The 25453-nt window shown below is 46.2% G+C and overlaps 1 protein-coding gene, 1 long non-coding RNA gene, 1 other non-coding gene and 1 pseudogene across 6 annotated transcripts in view; 2 read left to right on the forward strand and 2 right to left on the reverse strand.

Annotated features, from left to right (window-relative positions):
- Positions 1 to 25453, forward strand: part of Micu1 (mitochondrial calcium uptake 1) — a 161572-nt gene that overhangs the window by 94507 nt on the left and 41612 nt on the right. The window lies entirely within an intron of this gene.
- Positions 2133 to 3185, reverse strand: Gm17059 (predicted gene 17059). The gene is made up of 2 exons (NR_155871.1): positions 3148 to 3185; positions 2133 to 2610 (listed from the first exon to the last, which is right to left on the reverse strand). It is a non-coding gene; the product is annotated as a predicted gene 17059 (long non-coding RNA).
- On the forward strand, positions 9345 to 10674 carry Gm7399 (predicted gene 7399; annotated as a pseudogene).
- Positions 20597 to 20728, reverse strand: Gm23803. Its single transcript, XR_003949096.1, has one exon. It is a non-coding gene; the product is annotated as a small nucleolar RNA SNORA17 (small nucleolar RNA).

A 25453-nucleotide genomic window follows, 5' to 3' on the forward strand; every position in this document is an offset into this window, starting at 1 on the left:
TCCAGTGCCCTCTTCTGGCCTCCATGGATTCCAGACACACACATGGTGCACCATGTGCATGCAAACATACCCATGTGCATAAAATTATAATATATTTTTATGCAAAATATAGATGCAAAATAGAATTATAATGTAAAAATAAATTGTAGGGAAATAAGAAAACCAAAATTACAGTATGTCTTCACCCTGGGAAAATCCTCTTGCAACTTTAACAATACCATTATTTCAAATAACATACATGCATACATAGGTGCTCATGAATACTTAATATGTATGTACATGTGCTCATACACATATATTTGTGTGTGTGTGTATGTGTGGCTTTAGTGGTTTTATTTTTTGTCCCTTTCAAGTTCTTTATTTTGTTGTCTTAGTCCTTAAATCTAAAGGTCTGTCCATTTTTAAGAAGTCAATAAATAGGATCAGTAGCATGATCCATACACACTAGGGGTTAATTAAAGAACCAGAGAAATATTTTTATTGGTTTTTGTTTTGGGGGTTTTTTGTTTGTTTTTTGTTTTGCTTGTTTTTTATTTTGGGATTTTTTTTTGGGGGGGGGCTGCTTGGTTAGTTGGTTTTTGTTTTGTTGTTGTTGTTTGATACAAGGTTTCACTGTGTAGCCCTGGCTGTCCTGGAACTCACTTTACAGACCAGGATGGCCTCAAACTCAGAGACCCACCTCTCTCCCCCTCCCTAGTGCTGGGATTAAAGCCGTGCACCACATGCCTGGTTCTGGAGTCAAGGATTTTAAAAGCGCTGATCACTGACTTGAGAAATAGAACATAGCTGGATTTGATGATACACACCTGTAATGCCAGTGCTTGGAAGGTACAGGAAGGAGAATAAGGAACTCAAGGCCATCCTCGGCTATGGAGTATATAGCCTGGGCTACGTGAGAGCCCCTCTCAAAAATAAAAATAAAAATAAAAGATAGTAGGATAATTTAATTTTCCCTAGTAGTTTTTATCTTTTGGTTGTGTTAAAGAAGGGAACATCTCAGGGTGACAGAATCCAAGCTAACATAACTTCTGGGCTCAGGTCATCCTCCTGCTGTGGCCTTCCGAGGAGGTAGAACGGTGCTCCCACGCCTGGCAGGAGACTCTTCTGAGCACAGAGTCACATTAATCACTGAGTACACGTGTCAAGCGTTGGAGGCTTGTCTTGCTCTGATTTACCGATAACTTTGCAATCCCAAAGTCAGTGGGACGACCGTGGTACTTTGACAATATTTGTCAGTTTTCTGGATTTTTCTGTCACCCGATATCCTTAATGCTACATTCTAAATTCATTTTAAACTGGCCACAAGAAAAAAAAAATCAAACTCATAAATAAGTCATGAAGATTTGATCTCCCTCCTGGGAAATGTCTCTTGACTGTCATTCAAAGATGTGGCAGCCCTTTTTTCAGTAGAATACAAGTCCTTCTCAACTTTGGAGCCCGATGCCTGAGTTTCAGAAGGTCATAGTCATTCATTTGGAACTTTTGAACGCAGGGCTAGTTAGATTTTTAACATATTGGAGTTGAGCTACAGCACAGAAAAGGAGAGCAGTGTGTGGCAAGAAGCCTCAGAGGCCCACAGTTCACTGGTTAGCCACACATACTCCTGGCTGGTCTGTGACTATAGAGCTGTAGCACTGCCCAGCACATTAACAACCCCAGGCCTGGGGAAGGTGCTGGCCGACATTCCTTAAGCCCTCCCCTTAAATCAGGTGCTGATCTAATTGTGCCCCCACTCTTTGTTTCCCTTGGACTTCACAGTGCTGTGAGGTTAGCATTGTAATCCCACATTTAAAAAGTGTAGAAACTGGGGCTAGAGAGATGGCTCAGTGGTTAAGAACACTGGCTGTTCTTCCAGAGGTCCTGAGTTCAGTTCCCAGCAACCACATGGTGGCTCACAACCATCTGTAATGGGATCTGAAGCCCTCCACTAGTGTGTCTGAGCACAGTGTACTCACATATATGTTTTTTAGGCATGGCAATTGAGGCAGAAAGAGGTTGAATAGCTTGCCATGGGTTCACACACATGGCGGGTGGGCCAGAGATTGTGTCCCTGGCAATCCACCTTGAAGTAGTGCAGGATCTGTACTCAATGATGAAGATACAAAAAGAAATAAAACATTGCTCTAAGCTTCTCAAGGCAAGATGAATGAACCAGAATTTTATTTGTTTATTTTGAGGCCGGGTCCCACTACGCAGCCATCCTTAGTCTAAATCTGGTAATTTAGCATTGGGCTCCCAAGTGCTGAGATTATCAGCATGCATCACCATGCTCAACACCAGACAGTGTTTTCATGGTGTCGCACGGAATCCCTAGTGGAAGCGATGAGTGTCTGGTACGAGTCACGTCAATCAGTCTGTGAGGTAAGAGGACAGGAGTCTGCTCAGGGGCATTTTCTGTGTCACTCTTGACTCTGAGGTGCGTTCTGACTGCAGGAGAGACTGACTTGCCTTTATCTGCTGTTTACCCAGGCGTGGAGCCATGAGAAGAGTTGGGGGAGGGGTAGCCCTGGGACTGTCGCCAGGAAGAACTCTGGGGAGATGGGCCATCCTCATCAAGTCTGTCCCAGAACATGCTTGAATGGGTGATGTTCTGTACCTTCAAGGCTGGCTCTGTAGAAATACAAGAGGGGTGTGCAGACAGACAGACAGACAGACAGACACAAAGAAAATTAGTGGGCAAGATCAATGAAGAGAAATCTGTAGGTTTCCCTAAGACCCTACAGCTGGGCCTAGAGACACAGACTTTGTTTGGCTGCCTCCTGATCAGCCCTCAAGTGAGGAAGCTCTATGGGCACAGTCCGGAGAGCAGTCAGGAGGCTAACAGGGGCAGCCACTACTTTGAGGCCAGCATGAGCTATACATCCTTTCTCAAGTAAAACTGAAGATTGAAGCATGAAGAAGCTTAAACAAAATGTTTAGGGTATGTGAACACGCGCTCCCTCTCCCTCTCCGTCTCCGTCTCCCTCTCCCTCTCCCTCTCCCTCTCCCTCTCCCTCTCCCTCTCCCTCTCCCTCTCCCTCTCCCTCTCCCTCTCCCTCTCCCTCTCCCTCTCCCTCTCTTTCATAGCAGTGCATAGCTGCAGATGCAGAATTAGGGTCTTTAGAGCTCAAAAGGAAGTGCTTAGAAGAAAAAACAGCAAGCTATAACCTCTAGTCTGTCCCTGGAGTCTCTGGAGTCTAGACGGTGTCTTAGGAGCCAGAGCCAGCTTTGCGGTTACTCATGGATAAATAATGCATTGTGCCCCGCCTGATGACCTGATGCTCCGAGCAAATGCCTTGTGAGAGGATCGTGTCATCTTCTGAGTTCAGCATAGCAGTGGATGTGCCTCAAGCCCCTCCCGTTTCTCATTACTTTCCTCGTGAATGTCTTCTCCATCCACGCCCACACTCTCCTGTTTGCTTCCTGACAGCCTACCCTACAGGGCACGAATGTCTTTTCTTATTAAAGCTTAGGCTAATGAAATATACACTACTTCAGTCGTTTTTCAGAGAGGGGAAAAGATTTGTGAAAACAGAAGAAAGAAAAATACACCACAAGAAAAGGAGCAGCTTCAAAGGTGGGAGGAAGAGAAGATGGCGTATTTCAGAGAATAAAGCAGAGACAGCGGCCAGCCGTGAAGGGCCGTGTATGCTGAGTGGGGCTCTGGGCACCCCCTTCCCGCTGTGTGGGTCAGAAAGCTCACTGTGGCTTAAAGGGGAAGCAGTGTGAAGGGATCTGGATCTCTAGAAAGATCTATCTACCTGTACTGTATAGATGAGCAAAGGAGGAAGAGCCTTTAAGTAAAAGGTGTTTCTAGAATTGACACCCAGGAGAGGAGAGGTTCGGTGATGCCACGCAGTGACACAGAAGAGAGGACAGCTGGCTTCGTAGACAAGTGCCACGTTCTATCTTGGACAACCCATGGTAGCCTCTCGAGGGCTGAGATCACAGGGATGTGCCACAGTGTTTGGCTCCAGCTGCAGTCTTAGTGATAGCAACTGTAGCGATACAGTTGGAGGGATGTGCCACAGTGTTTGGCTCCAGCTGCAGTCTTAGTGATAGCAACTGTAGCGATACAGTTGGAGGCTTAGCCAGAGGACCACCAGTGTATGGCATCTGTGGGCGCAGGGAACACACATGAGGATGCTGAATGTACCAGAAGAACAAAGAGAGCGCCAGGGACAGAAATTCTTATGTGCAGATTGGAGAAGATGAGCCAGAGAAGGGCGGGTCTCTGTGTGAGCACCCTTGTGTCCACTGGGAGATCTCAATGCAAGAGGTGGGGCGCAGCTGTGAAGAGGCAACATGGGAAATGGTCTCAGCTTCAGTGTCCCGTGCTTAGAGCAGCCTTCCTTGGCCTCTCTGCTCATCTATCCATTTGTCCACTCCTAGGGGGAGAGGGGGGAGCAGGTTATTTGATTGTTTTTACAAGTTCACAGTGTGCACACTACAGGCTGACCTGGCTCAACTCCCACCTTCCTCACCATCCCTAACCACAAATCTTTGTTGAGCATTCACATTTCTTCGCTCTGTTTTGTGAGCCAGCAAGGTTAACCAGGGGCCATCTATGTGACCGTGGGTTTGGCACCTTCTGTTGGATCCTGGTAAACTCAGCACAGGGTACCCAACTAAACACTGCCAGTTTTCTCCTCTCCCGGAGCCTATCCAGGAGCTCGGCTACAAAGGGTGGGGGTTGTTAGTTTGCGTATGGGTGTTTTGCCTGTGGCTATACACACGTGCCTTTAGGGGCAGAAGAAGAAGAAATCAGGTGACCTGGAGCTGGAGTTACAGACATTTGCAAGCTCTCCTGTGGGTGCTGGGAATTGAACCCAAGTCTCTGGGAAGAACAACTGGTGCTCTTAACCACTGAACCAACTCTGTAACCCCAGCATTTGTGGCTTTTGAGACAAGGTATCACTGTGTAGCCTAAGTTCTTCTTAAACTTGTGGTGGTGCTCATGTGCTGGTCTCCCAAATGCCTAAGACAGGCATGGACCACCTATTTAACACTGGTCTCTCCCCAGTCCCTGTCCACTGTTTCATCAGGCAGCGAACTGTCTGACTTGTTCACCTTTTTATCCCCTAGACCATGTTCAGCATAGAATAGGCACAAGATAAGTGTTTGAATAGAAATAGAACTATCTATTAGAATAACTGGTATACAAAAGTGATTTTTGTATTTTTTTGATGGGTTTAGATTTTAACTTTACCTCTAGAACATTGGAAACTGTGCAATCTAGTTTTATGTCATCTTGGCACAGGTTAGACTAATTTGGGAAGAGGGAGCCTTAATTGAGAAAATGCCCCCACCAAATTGAGCTGTGATGCAATTTCTTGATTAATGACTGGGGGTGGTGATGGGGGTGATGATGGGGGTGCAGCTCACTGTAGTCCTGGGAGCTGTAAGAAAGCAGACTGAGCAGCCAGCAAGCAGCACTCCTCCATGGCCTCTACCTTAGAACCTGGTCCAGGTTTCTGCCCTGTTTGAGTTCCTGCCCTGACTTCCCCGATTGTGGATTGTGATAGTAAACTAAAGTAAAATAAGCCCTTTCTTCCCTGAGTTGCCTTTAACCACAGTGTTTTCTCCCAGCACTGGGAACCCTGACTAAGATAAGAGCCTTAGTTTGCTGTACAGAATGGAAGTAATGCTGGCTTTTCAGGCAGGCGTGGAACCCCTAACACGGTGTCCAGCCTCCATTCCACATTCTCTGCGTCTACCAGTTTGTTCATCCTCTCATAGCTATTTCTGTGTTGGCAGAAGCTGACTTCTCTCTGCTCCACAGAGTGCCTACCATAGCCTGCTAGTGTGACCTTCAGGTCTTCCATTACTAAAAGCGGAAATAAGGGAAGAACTGGTGGCCTGGACTTCCTAGCATTCCTGTCCGTTCCTAGTCGTTGCAGCTGTGCAGCTTTTAAATTTTGGAAGACAGCCAGAAAATTGCCCACTTTACCACCAGTATGTTGATACCATTTTTTAATGCCCTAGATGATTTCTAAGGTTTTTTTTACTCTGGGATTCTATGGCTCTGAGAAGAAGTTGACGCTTTGGCGTGGGACACAGAGTCACAGTCTCCAGACTCCTCTTTCCTTCTCTTGACTTCTCCAAGTTGACAGCTCTTAGCTCCTCTTCACATTTACAGAGATGCCAGAAATCAACCTCAACATAATACGTTGTCAGTGATTTTCAGTATATTCAACTAAAAGGGTAAATGAGATATATGGAATTCATTGCTCTGGAGAGTACCAGTCAGCGAGTTATAATGTTTTTAGATTTCCATGCAGGTACATTGTGATGCGTGATATCCAAGATTAAGGAGCAGTGTGTGTTCCTGTACTTCAGCTACTCAGTCCTGAGTACTCCAGCTACTCAGGAGGCTGAGTCCAAATTTTGTGAGCCCAGGAGTTCAAGGCAACCTCAGCAACACAGTGAGACCCTAGTTCTAATATAAAGAAATAGGGGCTGGAAAGATAGCTCACTAAATAAGAGCACTGGCTGCTCTTACAGAGGACCCAGGTTCAGTTCCCAGCTCCCACCGGTGGCTCACACGCATCTGTAACTCCAACCTCAGAGGTTCTGACACACTTTCTGCCTCCATAGGTATGCACATGATGCACAGACATACATGCAGAAAAAATACCCATATATTTAAATAAAAAATTTTAAATAAGTACAGTGTGGAAAGTGATGTAGTTTCCATAGTTACAGGATCACTATACTCACTTCCTCTTTACTGGGCATCATATAGAATTATTGATACAAAATTGCTGTCATCACTGCTTAACATGATGACATCCTCGTCTACCTTCAGTGCAGAAATTGAAGTTGGTTTAATGGCTTTCCTGTGCTGTTAACACTGGCAGAGAGGGTTGAGACTATAATTCAGTGGTAGAGCCCTTGACTAGTACGTATGAGACATTGAATTGGATTCCCAGTACCACCATGGCAGTGGGGGTGAGGGAGCAAAGAGACATTCTTGAAGTGTCCTGCTGGTATTGCCTGCTGAATTACCTTACCTGTAGAACGGTGGCTCTGATATCTGTGGTCCCTTTCACCTTCTGACTCTCATACTCAAAATACTGGTTAGAGTGAGTCAGCTACTATCGGGCAGGTGGGAAGGGTCGGTCAGGAGAGAGCTGGCTTTATAACCCTGAGGACCCATGTGTGATATATCCCCCTCCCCCCCACACCCCAAGTAAAGAAGTCAGGCATGGTGAGCACATGCTTGTAACTAGGAAGACGGAGCCAGGCAGACCCTTGGAGCACACTGCCCAGCCAGCCAAGTTTATTGGCAAGCTCCAGGCCAATTGAGAGACCATGCCTCAAAAAGCAAGGTAGATGGCACCTCCTAAATAAAGTCACTCAAGGTTGTCCTATGGCTTCCATATGCACATTCGCACATGTATACCTGCACACACACATGAAAAGTGTATATATATTCATTTAACACCTGTTATTATCCAAGGCAATGTCCATGTTACTGGGACACCAGCTCTGCCTCTGGTGTCCCCACTAGTAGACAGCCCCGCATAGACTCATTTCCCACACAGGAAATGAAATGGCTTCTAACACCTTACTTACCTCCAAAGTCAAAGCACTGGGGCTGCGTATTAGCCAACTGTTATTGTATGAGAAATTACCCTAATTAATCCGAAGTCAGTGACTTGGCGCATACATCAGCTAGAAAATTAATGAGCTATGGTGAGTTCATTGTGCTGGAAGATCAGAATCGATTGTTCTCCCTGCCTAAAACAGCACATATATCACAGAATCTCCAAGGGACAGAAGGGGATCCAGAGGTAGTGTACCTGAGGCTTGACTGAGCCCCAGGCTCCTCTTGCAAGCTTGCTCACACAGCTGTAAGCAGAAGGCTTTGTTTCCCCTCTCTGTGGACCTCCATAAATTCTCAGGATGTGGCAATGGCCTCTCACAGAGCTCAGGCTGACCCTGGTCCATTGCAGGAGAGGACTACCCAAGCTTGTGAGTATTAGAAGCAGAATGTTGGAGGCCATCTTTATATCTTTTACCACCTTCCCAGGGTACAAGGTTGGCCTGAGGAAGGCTGAGCCAAGACCAGACAGTTCCAGCAGCATGTTGCTTCCAGTACTGCTGTCCTATGCACTTGGCCCCACCCCTACTCTTCCCAGTAGTTTCTCTTCCTTCCTGGTGATTTTCTCTTAGATGCTCAGGAGCACCTCAGCCCTCCCCCACGTCTCACTCACTTTGAATGTAGTGAGTAGAGAGGTGTTCCTTCTCTCCTGGAGGACAGATGCTGCTCTGTAGGATAACCACCATCATTGCTCCCCTCTGTGGTGAGAAGCCCAGCGGTGCGTGCATATGGTCCAGACTGCCCGTGTGCTTATGCTTCAGGCCTGACCCCTTCCTTCTTCAAGAACAACGTCTCCCTACACAGCTTTGGCTCCACTAAGAATACTGCCTCTAAATCTCGGTATTGAGTCTCCCCACTTCTGCTAGGATTAGAGACTTGTAGAGACCAAGCAAACCCCTGTTGTACCACACCATGGTTTGTGGCCACCATTACAACACATGCTTCAGGCATTGAAAACAAATGTCCTTTCACAATTGTCTTAGTTAGTGTTTTACTGCTGTGAGCAGATACCATGACCAAGGCAACTCTTATGAGGACAACACTTAATTAGGGCTGGCTTATAGGTTCAGAGGTTCAGTCCGTTATCATCAAGGTGGGAGCATGGCAGCATCCAGGCAGGCATGGCGCAGGAGGAGCTGAGAGTTCTACATCTTCATGTGAAGGCTGCTAGCAGAATACTAGCTTCCAGGCAGCTAGAATGAGAGTCTTAAAGCCACACCCACAGTGATACACCTACTCCAACAAGGCCATACCTCCAAATAGTGCCACTTCCTGGGCCAAGCATATATAAACCATCACAACAATCAAAGCAATAGTATGTGGAAATCTCCATACTTGTAATTTTTTAAATTTATTTATTATTTATATGAGTACAGTGTAGCTGTTTTCAGACACACCAGAAGAGAGCATCAGATTCCATTACAGATGGTTGTGAGCCACCATGTGGTTGCTGGGAATTGAACTCAGGACGTCTGAAAGAGCAGTCAGTGCTCTTAACTGCTGAGCCATCTCTCTCCCATATTTGTAATTTGTTCTGTCAATTTGAGGAATATATTAAGATTACTTTACAATTGTAGGGTTTTTTTTCTGTAGTATTTTATAGCCAGTTTGGGAAACTCCTACCTTGCCGCCTTGATAATGCATTTAAAACCCAATAGGTTCCTTTTAACTCCATGTTTGAGGAATTATACTCTGATAATGTATGGGATATGATACAAAAAGTTTTAAAAAACTTACCAAAAAAAAAAGTAACAACACCAACAATATAGTATATCATTTAGGGACAGTCCGCTCAGATGTCTGAATTATTTCTTTGGTGTAGTGAATGTCAGTTTTTAAGTTAGAAGTTAGCTATTTGGATATTGAACTCGAGTTGGAAGAGGCGAGTCCGGTCTCAAAATGGAGGGCCATGATCCAAAGGAACCAGAGCAGCTGAGGAAGCTGTTTATTGGTGGTCTGAGCTTTGAAACCACAGATGATAGCTTAAGAGAACATTTTGAGAAATGGGGCACACTTACAGACTGTGTGGTAATGAGAGATCCCCAAACAAAACGTTCCAGAGGCTTTGGTTTCGTGACCTACTCTCGTGTTGAAGAGGTGGATGCTGCAATGTGTGCTCGGCCACACCAGGTTGATGGGCGTGTGGTGGAACCAAAGAGAGCTGTTTCTAGAGAGGATTCTGTAAAGCCTGGCGCCCATTTAACGGTGAAGAAAATTTTTGTTGGTGGTATTAAAGAGGATACAGAAGAATATAACCTGAGAGACTACTTTGAAAAGTATGGCAAGATTGAAACCATAGAGGTTATGGAAGACAGGCAGAGTGGGAAAAAGAGAGGATTTGCTTTTGTAACTTTTGATGATCATGACACAGTTGATAAAATTGTTGTTCAGAAATACCACACTATTAATGGGCATAATTGTGAAGTGAAAAAGGCCCTTTCTAAGCAAGAGATGCAGTCTGCTGGATCCCAGAGAGGTCGTGGAGGTGGATCTGGCAGCTTTATGGGTCGTGGAGGAAACTTGGGAGGTGGTGGAGGAAACTTTGGTCGTGGAGGAAACTTTGGTGGAAGAGGTGGCTATGGTGGTGGAGGTGGTGGCAGCAGAGGTAGTTATGGAGGTGGTGATGGTGGATATAATGGATTTGGAGGTGATGGTGGCAACTATGGTGGTAGTCCTGGTTACAGTAGTAGAGGAGGTTATGGAGGTGGTGGACCAGGATATGGAAACCAGGGTGGTGGATATGGTGGTGGAGGAGGAGGCTATGATGGTTACAATGAAGGACGAAATTTTGGTGGAGGTGACTATGGTGGTGGTGGAAACTATAATGACTTTGGAAATTATAGTGGACAGCAACAATCAAATTATGGACCCATGAAGGGGGGCAGTTTTGGTGGAAGAAGCTCAGGCAGTCCCTATGGTGGTGGCTATGGATCTGGAGGTGGAAGTGGTGGATATGGTAGCAGAAGGTTTTAAAATAAAACAGAAACGGCTACAGTTCTTAGCAGGAGAGAGAGCGAGGAGTTGTCAGGAAAGCTGCAGGTTACTTTGAGACAGTCGTCCCAAATGCATTAGAGGAACTGTAAAAATCTGCCACAGAAGGAATGATGATCCATAGTCAGAAAAGTTACTGCAGCTTAAACAGGAAACCCTTCTTGTTCAGGACTGTCATAGCCACAGTTTGCAAAAAGTGCAACTATTGATTAATGCAATGTAGTGTCAATTAGATGTACATTCCTGAGGTCTTTTATCTGTTGTAGCTTTGTCTTTTTCTTTTTCTTTTCATTACATCAGGTATATTGCCCTGTAAATTGTGGTAGTGGTACCAGGAATAAAAAATTAAGGAATTTTTAACTTTAAAAAAAAAAAAAGAAGTTAGCTATTTGGTTTTACTCTTGTATAATCTAGTTAGTCATCTAATGGAGGCCCTTAGGCATCTGGGATACCAACCCAAGAAGTTGGAAGCAAATGCCCACCAGGAATTGTACACCAACATCGGTTTTGTCACTGTATCCCTAACATTGAGGCTAGATTTTAAATCTGAATCTGGAGTGGTAATACTGCGGCTTTTCTTGTCAGCTACTGATCTCATCCTCTGCTTATTTCAAAGATCACACGAGTGGCTTCTAGCTTTCTCTTCTCTACCAAGAAAGGTAGCGAAATCTCTCCAAGATTAACTTCAAGTTTGTCTGAGAGAATCTCGTGGCGTATATATAGATCTGATGTGCCTGCGTAGCTCACTTCTAATAAATAGCTTTACAGCCTTGACAGTTAGGATACCTGAGGGAGCCATCTCTTTGATTTTCCTCCTCTGTGTAACCACAGGTGTGACGTGAGAGTGGTTTTACATTCAGTTTAAGCCAGAGAAATAATAAACTATGGAATTGCTTGATGAGGTGAGTGTGTGCATCCATTTATCTGAATGTGCAGTCATTAACTGGCCAAAGCTAACCAGATTTTACATATGCACTGTCAGCTGGGCCCAGGAGCCTGCTCAGCATAATAAACCTAAATTCAGTCTGGAATGATGGGACAAAGCCTTCGAGTCCTTGCTACACCACCCAAAAAGGCTCCCCTTCCAGCCCTGGCTTGTGGTCCTCGGGCCCATGTGTTACTGGAGTCGGGGCCACAGCTGAAAGCAGAGTACAAGTTATATGGCTACTGCTGAGCTGTAGTAAGTGTGTGCTGAACCCTGGGTACCAATAGCTTTAAACACTTGAACCACCTGTCTCCATGTGCCATCATTAGCTGGTAATACATGACAGAAACCAAGCAGCTTGTCCTCCTGTTGCCACGGTGACTTGATTTTAGTGTATTTAATCTGCAGGTCCTGGTGGAATGTACTCATTAGCATCCTTTCTGCCTCCAAACTAAAAAACCAGTGCCAGTCTCCTCAGGTAATGCAGGCCACTGAGGTGACAAGGCCCATTACTGCCTTCCAGCTGTGTGACAGCCAGCGCAGAAAGGCAGATGTTAGGACTGTAGTGAAGCGAGGAATGACTGACTATGGTCTCCGTCCTGGGTGTCTCTGCCAGCTCTACAGACCAGATCCCTGGAGAGAGTCAGAAGATCGTGGGTGTGGCTTCAGAAGTCACCACTGCCCTAGTTGCCTTGAACTGGCCCTTCATATTGACACAGCAGTAGTCTAATAAGACCCCAAGAAGACACTGAAAGACCTTAGGATCAGAGGAAGTGTTATTCCATACACAAGGGCATTCTTCTAGAACCAGCAAAAGAAAAATCTTTGAGGGGGAAAAATGCAGAATTACCCGACGTCCCTTTAGGAAAGGTTTAGAATTAACAGAATATGAAGCAGATTTAGTCTTTCACGTTGTCAGAGTCACACACTGAGAAATGCGCATGAAGCAGACAGGGCTGTTCCTAGAGTCACAGTCAGGAGCACACCTCCAGCTCCATCTGCCTTGTCTTAGCTTCACCTCTTCCACGTGGTCCACTTCAGCTGCCTTGTCTCCCCATAGCCACCGTTGCTCTCAAACACTGCATCCATGCCTTGAGGTGCTGTGTAACTTAACCTCTGCCTCCTTCTGATTCACCTGGTACCATCAGTCTTCCACCTAAAGGCCTTCTGCTGTTGGTTGCCTGGACTGCCCTCCCCTCCCTCTGCCCTGCCTTCCTCTTCCCTCTTTACCTTATTCTTTCTGTCAGCCGAACTCCAACTCTACTTCCTCATAGAGGGCAGTCCTGCTCCACTGCTCTCCCACCCCAAGAAGGGTCACATGTTTGTTTCACACTTCGAAAGCATGATGTCCATGTCCCTCATGTCACTCTGCTGTAGAACCATGTAACTGTTAAAAGCTTGTCTACAAACAGGAACCTTTGAGAGAGTCTCAGACTAGCCATTGTTGCCCAGGTGCCTGGCACAGCAGACATGAACTGTACACACATGCTCTGAGAAGAGTATTAAGGAGCAGCATCTCATCAGGTGTGGACCAGAGCCTGGTGCAGGACGGACACACACACCCATGGGTGCATGATGGACACACCCACAAGTGCAGGATGGACACACCCACAGGTGCAGAATGGACACACCCACAGGTGCAGGATGGACACACCCACAGGCAGGCTCCCTTTCTAGCATCTTCTCTGTTCTCCCTCAGCTGTCGACAAGGATTTGTCTACAGGCATGGGCCTGTGGAAGCCCTGCCTCCCCTTGCCTTTATTACAATGACAGATCAGACTTTCTCCACATTGGGAAGAGGGACAGCTGGCTCCTTCTGGCAATTGTCTACAGCAATAAAAACCACAGCTCCAGGGTAACTCCCTGCTGTGTCTTCTGTGCCAATCCAAGAAGCACATGGGGAAGAGACTGACAGAAAACCAGGACTGGTGGCCTCATAGAATCAGAACCCGGTCTCTCTCCCCCACTTGCAGCCCTTCCCCATCTCAGGGCCACCGTCATCTCCTGGGGTTCATCTCAGGGCCACCATCATCTCCTGGGGTTCATCTCAGGGCCACCATCATCTCCAGGGCTTCAGAATGTCTTCTTCACTGAAGCCAGCTTGTTTTGTTTTGGTTTTTTTAAATCATGTTTACTCAAAAAGAAGCTTTTTAAAAGCAACTAGAAAAACTAAAAATAATCACTTCAAAGCAGGGAAGGTCTGTGGGAAGCAGCCCCTATGATCACAAACCTCTGTGGACCATACACACACTTCAAAGACTTTCAAGTGCCCAGCAGACAAAGATAATAGTTAAGAGAACCTTCATTAGCTGGTGACTTCTCACATGACCTGTTGTGTTTATAAAAAGATAAGGAGAAAAGGAATATGGTTGGTGGGTGTATAGTCAGGTGTGGGGGAAGGGGGTGCCTCAGTGGGCCCATGCTGAGGCATCCCTTCCCCCTGAGGGACCAGCCATATGACAATATAGTACAGAATAGAGTTTATTCAGGGCATAGGGAGGGGGATTGAGAGGGTCGTAGAGGCAGAGAAGAGAACACAGAAGTAAAGTAGAGGCAGGCCATGAGCACATGGAAGAGGGGGAAGAGAACAGGTAGAGATGGGGGGGGAGGGGCAAGAGGACAGAGAGGGAGCAAGAAGGCAAGAGAGAGGAGGGCACGACCAGCCCCTTTATAGTGAGTCAGGCACACCTGGCTGTTGCCAGGTAACTGTGGGGTGGAGCCTAGACAAAAAACCACTAACATGACCTACCTTCTCAGTTTTTTCCTTGGTCCTGTGAAGAGCTTGACTGGCCAATCAGTGGACAGCTGGACTAGGTTGAATTAGAGGACTAACACAGACAGACAGACATCCTACATGTTCTTTTTTATTTTTATTCTTATTTTTTCCTGGGTCTTTTCAGAGTTGTCCTCATAAGGAGTCAGTAGCATCTGAGGATGTGGCTCGGTGGTAGAGCGCTTGTCTGGCATGCGGGACGCCTTGGTCCCAGCGGCCCAGCAGCGTGTGAACTGAAGGTCAGGCAGAGGTGCTTGAGAGACAACCTGGGGCTGCAGAAGGCCCTGTCTCAAAAATAAAGGGAGATGAAAAGATTAGACTGTCTTCCTATTCTTAGGGAAATACTGTTGCTATCCTCACCTTCTTCTTCCTCTGCCTCCTTCTCATCCTTCCTTCCTCCTCCTCCTTCTTCTAGGGGTATATCATGAGACAGGGTCTCAGTACACAGCCCAAGCTGTTCAACTAAGGATCCTCCTGCCTCAGCTTCTTTTGTACTGGGATCTCAGGCCTAAGGGACCACACCTTTCTTCCTGAAGGCCGATGATACTGATGATGCTCTGGCCCTATAGATGCTGTGCCTTTCACCTGCCGTTGGCTGTGTCTTCTCCCTTCGTAGACGTCATAGCTTCAGTGAACGCATGTTTCCGAGGTGCACACTCCTGATCTTCCTTGTGTTTCCCAGTCTGTTCTCAGCCTGCTCAGTCCCAGTTCTAGCCTCTGTGTACTGGGCTTTCCTTTCTAACTGTCCAGTCCTGTTCTAAAGAGTTGGCACTTTCCAACAGGACATTGACTTTACTGAAAAATATTAACTTTTTCCATAACAGCTAATGAGAATGAGCTCACAGCCTATGTAATGACTTTCTCGATGGCCACAATTAAGAAAGATAGGATTAGCCTAGTGTGGTAGCACGCTGCATTCAATCCCAGCACTCAGGAGGAAGAGGCAGGCAGATCTCTGTGAATTTGAGGCCAGCCTGATATACACAATGAGTTCTGGGACAGCCAGGCCACATAGTGAGAACCTCTTGTGGGCTAGAGGGGAGAATGGTAGAATTAAGCTAACCAATCAGGGCTGTGAGCATAGCTCAGTGGAAGAGCATGCAACTGTGCACAGGGTCCAGGGTACCATTGTTACTGCCACCAAAACAAGAGACAAAAATCAAGCCAATTAAAGAAGGGATCAGGTGGGGGGAGGGGGAGTTGGAGCAATGGCTCATGGGTAAGATTATTTATTGCTGTTGTCTCAGAGATCGATGCCTGTCACCTTTGTTGGGCAGCTCAAAACCACCTGTAACTCCAGCTACAAGGAGATCCGTCTCCTTTGGCCTTTGTGGACACTGCACTCACCTGTACATACCCACACATGGACACATACACCTAATTAAAAATGAACAGATTTGTAAAAATGGGGCAGGGGCATCATCCATTCAAAACAAATAGATCAGCCAAGGTGTGTGCTCTGAAACCCAGAGAATGAATTATGTTACAAGTTTAACCAGTTGTGTTTCAAGTAAGGTACGGTTTTAGGGTCGGAAGACATTTCAGACTACACAAATTAATATTTAGCTCCCCTCAAATGTGTTAAATCAGACAGCCTGAACTGGCCAACTGTTGTAGAGTAGCAGAACTCTGCCTCTCCCCGCTGCCCTTTAGTGGAGCCCAAGGAGCTAGTGTGGCACGCACATTCCTTGAATACCACCATTTCTCTGTCTCCTCAACTGATCTTGTTCGCGGCTTAGTTCTGTGAAATTGTCCCTGTAGAAAGCTTCCGCCCAGCGGTTTTCCGTAATGTCGCCACCTCCTGGGTACAGACAAGCAGCCTGACTTAGCTCCCTGAGGGGAGGTCCCACGCTCAATGCCTCTTTATCTGTCAGGAGCACAGAGACTTGTATCAGGTCACAGCCTCTGTTACCGCTTGGTAAATCTTTGCAATTTTTGTCGTGGCTGTAATCAAGCCAGTGATTTACATCCGTGTAAACTAATTTAGACCCGCCACCCACCCCCACCCCACCGCTGAACGTGTAAGCTGTGTCTCAGTAAGTGTGGAGGGCCTAGCTGTTCGCCTCTTCAGAGAGTACCATGAAGCACGAATGAGCGAGTAAATAGGGAGAATTTATCATCATTGCCCCGCAACCCATTAATTTGGGCCCCACTTGGAGTTAATGCAGGGCTTACAGTTTCCCCTTACAGCCCTAGTTTCCATACCAAAGCCTAGTTTTTAGAAAATGAGTTTCCGATTCAGCCTTTAATCCCAAGCATAGTTCATGCTGTCTCCTACGCGCAAGGACTCCCTGTGGGCGTGGGAAAGAGGTGATTGTTACTGTCCTTTCTCAATCAGCTTCTCTATGTCGCCTTTTCTAATTTACCCTTTGGTAATTTCATAGATGCATATAAGGTGTTTGCGTCATAGTCACCCCCACCTTCTTCATCCTCCATCCTCCCACTCACCCCGTCCCCCAGTCCCTCTGGACCGCTTCTTCCCAGCACACCCCTCTTATGGTCCTGCCTTTTATTTCTTTAGACTCACTGAGCTTCACCAGGGTAGCCCATGTGAACATGTGCATGGGTAATTTACTGAAGCACAGGCAACTTACCAGGGACCGCTGACAAAAAGTGACTCACCCTGCGCCAGCAGCTGGCCGGCATCAGCTGCCCGAAGCTCGTCAGCCAAGGGCTGGGCCGCATGAGTCCCTTCCCCATTATATGTTGTCTTCATAGAAGGTGATGTAGTTCTCTGTCATTGTAGCTGAAGGGAGGCTGGAGAGATGGCTCAGTGGTTTAAAACGCAGGCTGTTCTTCTAGAGGACCCATATCAGGTGGCCCACACCACCTGCAACTCTGGCTCCAGGGGACCAGGTGCCCTCTTCTGACCTCCATGGGCACATATATACTCACATACACATCATACGTTCACACAGATATACATAAGCAAAAATAAGGATAAGATCGTGTTTTTAAATGTATCTCAAGGTAACAGAAGCAAGTCTGATGGCAGACCTGTTGCTAATACTGGTGTGCATAGTTAATGTCCACTGAGCTCTTTGTGTGTGCCAGGCTGATTACTATCACACTTCAGCAAAATACAAAGCACAAACATTGGATGGATGCACCATCAACTTATCACAGAGAAAGAAAGAAAACGCTGTTGAGTTTGCCACAAGAGAAGTACTTTCACCATGTCCGTATCTTTCCCCATCAGTGAAGATCAAGCTTACAATACTCCTCTAGTCTTAGACTTCTGGTACGTGGAGTTCTTATGCAGACAAAAAGGGAAATGCAAGTAAATGAACTAATAAACTAGTCTGAACCGCCCCTCCTTGGAGAGCCAGCACCTCTGGCTGTTTCGTTCTGAATCGGCCTATCAGCCTCCCCACATCTGTTGTCCTTTGCACTGTCACAGCATTGGTGATACAGCAGTTTGAAAAGAAAATTCCACAGTTATCTGGAATTTTCTCCTAAACTATTGGCACCCATTCTGCAAACTCTGACTTGTTTCTGCAGGCAGAGACAGCAAGGGTACAGTTGCTCTCTAGTCAGTAACAATCTTAGGCAGTCTGCTGATTTCAGAGACACTAGACTGTGCAACTGGGCAATGGCCCCACAGTTAAGAAATAGCCTTATCTTTCCAGCTCCCAAGTCAGGCAGCCCACAACCACCAGGATCAGCTCTGAGGGATCTGACGCCCTCTGCTGGGCTGTGGAAGCACTCACATTACCAACATAGTTTGATGATGATGACAGTGGTGCTGAAGATGTGGCATGTCTGCCGCTGTAATTGGCAGCAAGAACCTGGGAGAATAGGGCCTAAAAATGAGGTGAACTAAGGACTCGTGCAAAAGCCAACTTTATTCAGAGCATCCGACAGTTTTTACTCTGAGTGTTAAGAATCATGTGGATGGGCGGGTGAGATGGCTCAGTGGGTAAGAGCACCCGACTGCTCTTCCGAATGTCCGAAGTTCAAATCCCAGCAACCACATGGTGGCTCACAACCACCCGTAATGAGATCTGATGCCCTCTTCTGGTGCGTCTGAAGACAGCTACAGTGTACTTACATATAATAAATAAATAAATAAATCTTTAAAAAAAAAAAAGAATCATGTGGATGAAGTGTACAGTCACAAGGACAAACCTCTTGTGTTTTTCCACAAAGGCGTAGAATAACTACACTTAGGAGAAGCATGAAACACATGCCAAAAACAGTTATGTGTTTCAAAGAAGCCAAGGTCACAAGACTCTTGTCTTCTTAGGGTTTTCTAAAAAGCACTCAGAATTCTCATTCAACTCCATCCTTGAACTGTATCCCAACAGTTAAATGTGTGTCCTGCAGAGCACCTGAGTTCAGGTCCCAGCACCCATATCAGGTGACTTACAACCTAACTCCAACTCCAGGGTATCAAGTGCCTTCTACTCCGCCTTCTACTACACGCTCGCTTGCGCGCACATGCGCGCGCGCGCGCACACACACACACACACACAAGCACAAATCTCAAAACAATAGTAATTCTTAAAATGTAAAAGATTATCTCAAGGGGGCTGTGGACCCAGCTCAGAGATACAATGCTTGTCTCATGAGCCATAAGGTCCTGAGTTCAGTTCCCAGCAATATATTTTAAAAAAAAAAAAAAAAGAAAGAAAGAAAAGAAAGGATTCACACCATCCTGGGCTACCTAGTGAGATCCAATCTCAAAAAGTTAATTAAGTAAATTAATTAAAAGTAAATTAAAATCTGAGAAAAGATCAATAGAGATAATTTTACATGTATTATCTAGCTTAACTTTGGCAGTAACCTCAAGAGAAAGATACTGTCATTTTACCCACATTATAAATAAAGTAACCAAGGCTTGAAAGGGTTAAACAGCTTGCCTGGAGGTACACATTTGGTATTTGTCCAAGGGAGGAAAAAAAAAACAGAGTCTCTCTGACTGCCAAGGCAATTTTCTTGCTGCCATGTTATATTGGATTCCCTTCTATAACACACCAGCAATACCTTTGAAGTGGATGCAAGGGATAGCCTGATCCTTCCATAGCCAGAAGAGACTATGGGGCTGCATAAAAGTGTTTTCCAGGGGCTGCCAGATTCAGAGACTGGATGCAAGGACCCCCAGGAGTCTGGACCCTGAGACTCAGATTTCTAACTTAGAGGACAGGGTCTTTCTGTGTTTTGATCCAGCTATTCTCACTTCCCTATGGGGCACAGTGCTATGCTAACGCTTTACTTAGCATCTCTCCTTGCGTGGATTCTATAAAACTTGATGACATGGTAGCTTTCTAATAGCAAGTGGCAGAAGGCACAGAACTTTGCTGATGAGTTCTTTTGGTTCTCACTTTAATGAATAAGTGTACCTGCCAGTCTTGCCTAATTTATCACTCCAGCCTGCTTCCAGATCTCAGTACAAATTGTTTTGGCTTGCATGGAACTGCCATCCCGCCCACGAGCTCCTGGGAGCTTGTCGCTGTACTTGGCTGTGTGTATTGTTTCTTCCGGGCTTGTTGTATGTGAAGTGACCCTGCAAAAGCAAGCTGTCCTTCCTAGCCAGCAGAGCCCATACCTAGGCATCTCCTCAAAGCTTTAGGGGATACTTCAAGATCCACCCCCCCGACCCTGAGGAATGAATACCAATTCTAAAGAAGCTGTGCCATCTCCCCCTTAGGCCTACTGCATTCTCTACTGCAGAGTGTGTCTTAGTTGCCCATTTGGTAATAAATTGGTACGTAAATTGTGTAAATGAGCCAGAGACACATTCAACCAAAATTATTTAATAAGCACATGCTATGTGACCCTGCACTTGTGTAACCGACCAAATAATATAAACCACAGACTTTTACTTCAAGAAGTACATGATAGTGGGCTGGGAGATAGCTTAGTAGGTAAACTGCTTGCTATGAAAGCACATGGACCAGCACTCAGGTCGTTGGAGCCCACATACAGCCAACCATAGCATGCTGATACAACCCCAGCTCTCCTAAAGCAGGGTGGATGGTGAGTCTAGGTGGTGAGTCAATCGAATCACCAGGAGCCCTGGGGCCAGCTAGCCTGGCATATACAGCAGAGAACAAGAGACCCTGTGGAAAACAAGATAGGACCACCACCCAAGGCTGTCCTCTGACCCCGGTATGCTCATGCATGCACACACACACACACACACACACACACACACACACACACACACAAAAGAATTTTTAAAGCAGTACATAATGAGAGATTCAGGCACCAAGAACAAATTAATCTTATCACAGTGCAAAATATACTCTTCTGTTATATCAGACAGGATATCCAACATCTCGACATTGACACAACATTATTTTGGTTTTTTTTCCCTGGGAGTGTTAGGCTGCCTATCATTCAGATGTATGCGGGTCAGAACACTGAGTGTAAACATAGCCTTTCTCTTCTCTGCCACCTACTGACACACATGTGACATAGCAGCCACACCTGCAACACCTCTAGGTGCAGTTGTGACACAACATTATTATCTACAAAATTTAGGCCCAGGAACCACACAAACAGGTTACAGAAAAAAAAAAAAAAAAAAAAAAAAACAAAGATACCTCCTGCTCTCAGTAAGCTGACAGTTTTGTGTTGGTTGCATTCCTAGCTGTCCCAGGTTGCTGGTTGCCTGGAGGCTACAGTTTGGACATGCCCAGTAGGCCTTACCTGCTGTAAGAGCTCAGAAAAGTCTGGAAAGCTGGCTGAGCCATAGGGTTCACAGAAGGACAGGGTTTATACAAGTACATGAAGCAAGGGGCAACCCAGACAGGAAAAATGACAAGAAGAAAAATTACCCAAATCCATAGCATAAAGCGAGCCTTCCTCCAGAGTCTCAAGTTATTCCGAGTCCTGTCACAACTGATGAACGCCTCCTTTGGAACAGAGAGTCTAGGGTGGTTGGATTCTCCTTGGCAGCAGCCGGTGGCTTTTACACTTCTATTTCATTATTCTGAGACACTGGCAGGCATGTGGGCAGCACAGTTGGGACGTTGATGTCTGTGTCAGTGAGGTCACGCTGGAGCCCACGGAGAGTGTATGCACTTCCGTTGGAGGGTTTATGTATTCTGACCTATTCAGGTTCTCTCCCCCTTATCAGTAAGAAATCTTTGTATCTTTCCCCAAGGTTGCTTCTTAAAGGTATTTTGGCTTAAGGGGCCTAGAGGTGGGGTAATGTACTTTCTCCCAGGTTTTCCTTTGTTTTCCTTCTCAGCTGTGCTGGGACGGGGAGCCGTGTAGACTGAGCTCTTCTCCAGCTCTCTGAACTCCCCGCTCAGCCTCCTCGGTGCCTGGTCCTCAGCCACACACCAACTCACCCCGAATTGTTTTTGTCTCTGTCACTGGGATGAAAGCACAGTCCATTATGAGTCACCTAGCCCAACGTAAATTCCATATTTTGATTACCATTGTTACATCTTAATGCTTGCATTGGGCTGGAGCAATGGCCCAGCAGTTAAGAGCACTGACTCTCTTCCAGAGGACCCGAGTTCAATTCCCAGCACCTACATGGCAACTCACAACTGTCTACAACTTAAGTTCCAGAGGATCTGACACCTTCACACAGACATGCATGCAGGCAAAACACCAATGCACACGAAATTGAAATTAAAATTAAACAACAACAACAAAAATCACAACCATACTTGAGAGGCAGAGGCAGGTGGCCCTCTATGAGTTTGGGGACAGCCAGGGCTACACAGAGAAACCCTGTCTGGGAAAACCCAAATGAATAAAGTGTATTGCATATCAAGTAAAGAACAGGCCAGGTCTCTCGCTCACATATGAAACTGATGCACCGTCGGCCGCACTAGGACGAAGCTGCTGTATTTTCACCCTGGCTCCTTCCCAAAGCTCTCTCTACAGAAGGGTGGACTCCAGGGAAAGCACACGGGCGTCAGTGTCCGGCAGCTACAGTTAGTCCTTGGTTCTCACCTCCTGAAGTTGGAGCATAGCCGTTTCTTCCCCCTCCTCACCCCTTCCCCAGGCTGCCTTTCTATTTCCATGAGTCCTGTGATCTCAACATGAAAAGGAGAGTGTCCTTGAACTCTGAGTCACATTGGCCCTCTCAGATCTCACAGGAATAGAGAGTGCAGAGCTAGGGAACTTTCGTGTTGCGGGAATCAGAAGTCGCCTGTAACATCCACTGCTTGCTGAAAGTCCTCTTAAAGGGGAAAGCCCCCGTATTCCTCGGCAGTTGCATGCAGAAACATTAACTTCAGTGATGATGGCTTGGAACGTTTCACAGCAGCTGCTTTCATGAGGCTATTGATCAGGTTCTTGGGGAAGGAAGACCAGTGCTGCCGTAGGCTGCTGATGTCTGTGGGTTGGTGTACGGAGGTCCCAGATCCAGCATGGAAGGACTGAGTGTTAGCCTCCAGTGAAATCAAACTGAGTCCCTGCAGTCTCAGAGTCTCCCTCTGAAGGGTGTGGCTCTTCCAGGCATCCTTTCCTTTGAAAACATATCTTTCCTAACTCCACACTGATGCACATTTGAACAGAAGACAGGTTAACTGGCCTAGAGTCACCCAGGACTCTTCCTTCAGAAGAGGCACGCTCATTAACTAGGCTCATATGATACTTAAAGGATGGTTAAAATTCCCAGCCGATCATTGAGGCATTGCGGCCACACCTCTAATCCCAGAAGGCAGAGGCAGGTGAGACAAACCAGGTCTACAGAGTGAGTTCCAGGACAGCCAGAGCTACACAGTGAGACCCTGTGTTCAAAGGGGGGTGGATGTGGGGCTCAGCAAAAATTTAAAAACCGGCACTGTTAATCTGCTTTTTTATATTTTCTTTTTAACTTAAGACAGCATCTCATTGAGCTCAGAATGACCTTTGTTGCGTAGCCAAGGATAACCTTTAATGCCTTACCCTCCTGTCTGTACCTCCCTGTGTGCTGGGACATATACTATCAGATCCGGTTTATAGAGCCGAAGGGGGCGTGGGTGTCGTGCATGCTCAGCAACATTACCACATCACCTGAGCACACCACCAGCCTTTCTTCCCCTCGTGTAGTTTTGTTTGGGGGGTTTTTTGGTTTTCTTTTTTTGGTTTTTTTCTTTAGGACAGGTTCTTTCTATGTAGTCCAAGCTGCCCTGGAACTCACCAGGAGCCAAAGTTAGCTTGAAAGTCCGTCTGCTTCCCTCAGGTTCCAAATTCGGCATCAGAGCTGTAGACCGTGATCTGCTCTTCAGTTCAGGGAGCTGATCACTGCCGTTAAACTCCACCATTAAACTCCACCGTTAAGTGTCTTTTAGTATTTGAGGTGATGCTTCCCTGTTCAAAATACAGAAACCATGAGTGAGGCCTAGTAGGTAACAGCTGTAATCCCTGCATTCCAGGTGTGAGGAAAGAGGATAAAAAGGTCATGGCCAGCCTGGTCTATGAAAGGGAACTTTGGGCATTATAGTCAGACTTGGTCTCAAACAAAGGAAAATAAAGAAAGTACAGGTGAATATTTAGTTTCTTACCTTACCAGGAAAGAGTTCTTAGGCATAACCAGTTTTTTTTTTACCTACATATCTAGCTATAATGAAGATTTCCATACATAAAATAGACCTAAACAAAGTTAAAAGATAGTCCAACTGAGCAGAAAAATTTACCGTCCTTTAACAAAGGGCAAACATTTTTATCTTATATTAATATCACTGTCCCTATTTTCATATGTATGGGTGTTTTGCCTGCATGTATGTCTGCATACCACGTGGGACTCTCAGACCGACAGTTAGACCCCTTCTTGGTCTGACTAATGATTTTGACTCATGATTCAGTCAGCTGATTTGGTCACAGTCCCAGTTTCCATCCTTCTAATTGTGTTAGGGTCCAGAGTCGCCACACAAATCAATAGGAATACCAATCTCAATTAAGCAAGAGTAGTTTCTTGACTGCATACCTTAATACCGGTCAGACCAGGGTCATAACTCAGAATTATCTAAACTATGACAACAGACATCTTTTTCTGTCAGCTTATAAATAATAATAATAATGACAACAACAATAATAATAACACAATGAGCTCATAGACAGGTGCGAGAAGTGCTGCCCAGTGGTCAGCTCTGACTCAAGCCATTTTAGACAGAACAGTTCATATTGACCTTTAACTTGATGAGTCCTACATAAAGCTTTGTGGAATTTCCTAAGATTAACAACCCTCATACAGAACATAACAGGGCATGTGGTCAGCATGACCCTGCTCTGAGTCAGGTCACTTCTCTGTGTCAGCAACTGGCAGGCATGTTACAGCAACAGTATGAAATAGCTGGTGGCAGGCATGGGACAAAATGGCTACAGCTATACTGTGGGGGTGGGAGGTGGGGAGTGGGCGGGGCGGGGCGGGGCGGGTCAGATCTCAACAATCCACTGGGGCAGGTCTTAAATCCACAGGCTCAGTGATCTTCCCTCCTCAACCTTCCATGTAGTGAGGACTGTAGGAGCGTACCACATTTCCCAGGCCCAACAAAACAGCCACAGAAGACAAGCAAGGTTTACCCTGGAGCACTGTGTGAACCAGGCTGGCCTCCACTTCAGAGGTCTGCCTCCTCAGCACTGGGACAAAGGCATGAGCCACCACGCCCAGCCTTGAGTGCTGGAATTAAAGGTGTTAAAGGTGTTTGCCACCTGGCTCCAGCTTAACCAGTCTTTTAAAATGTAAGAAGTCTTAAGATTTGGAATTGAAAAATATAGTTTAGTTTAGGCCAGGCATATCATGCAGAAGTAAAATAATTTCCCAGCATGCACAAGGACCCAGCACCACAAAACCCAGAGAAGTGTAGCAGTTTAGCTAATACTCTGTAATGTCATGGCGACTGGGATCATCCTGTTAGCCCTTGCTGAGCAGTGAGCTGTGGTGCCCGCATTCCAGACTGTAGACCTTCTTTCTCCACTTGCCAGGAGACAACCTGCACCAGACAGTAAAGATTCCTCTTGTGTTGAGAGACGCCCGTCCATTACATAAACAGATTTCAACTCAAACTTTAAAATACGTCACGATTCCCTTAAGAGGAGGGCTCCCATAGAGAATGGTGCCTGTAAGCCTTTTTCCTTTTCATGAACTAGTGGTATGAAACTCCAGACAGAAAGAACAATGGCACAGAGGCCCTGCCGTTCTGTCCCACTGAAGAGCACAGATGTGTCTGGCTAAGTGGCCTGAGGTCACTGTGCAGTGTGGCTCTGTGCGGTTCAGAAGCTAGGAAAG

Source organism: Mus musculus, chromosome 10 (genome assembly GCF_000001635.26).
Source record: "Mus musculus strain C57BL/6J chromosome 10, GRCm38.p6 C57BL/6J".
In the NCBI taxonomy this organism is placed as follows: Eukaryota; Metazoa; Chordata; class Mammalia; order Rodentia; family Muridae; genus Mus; species Mus musculus.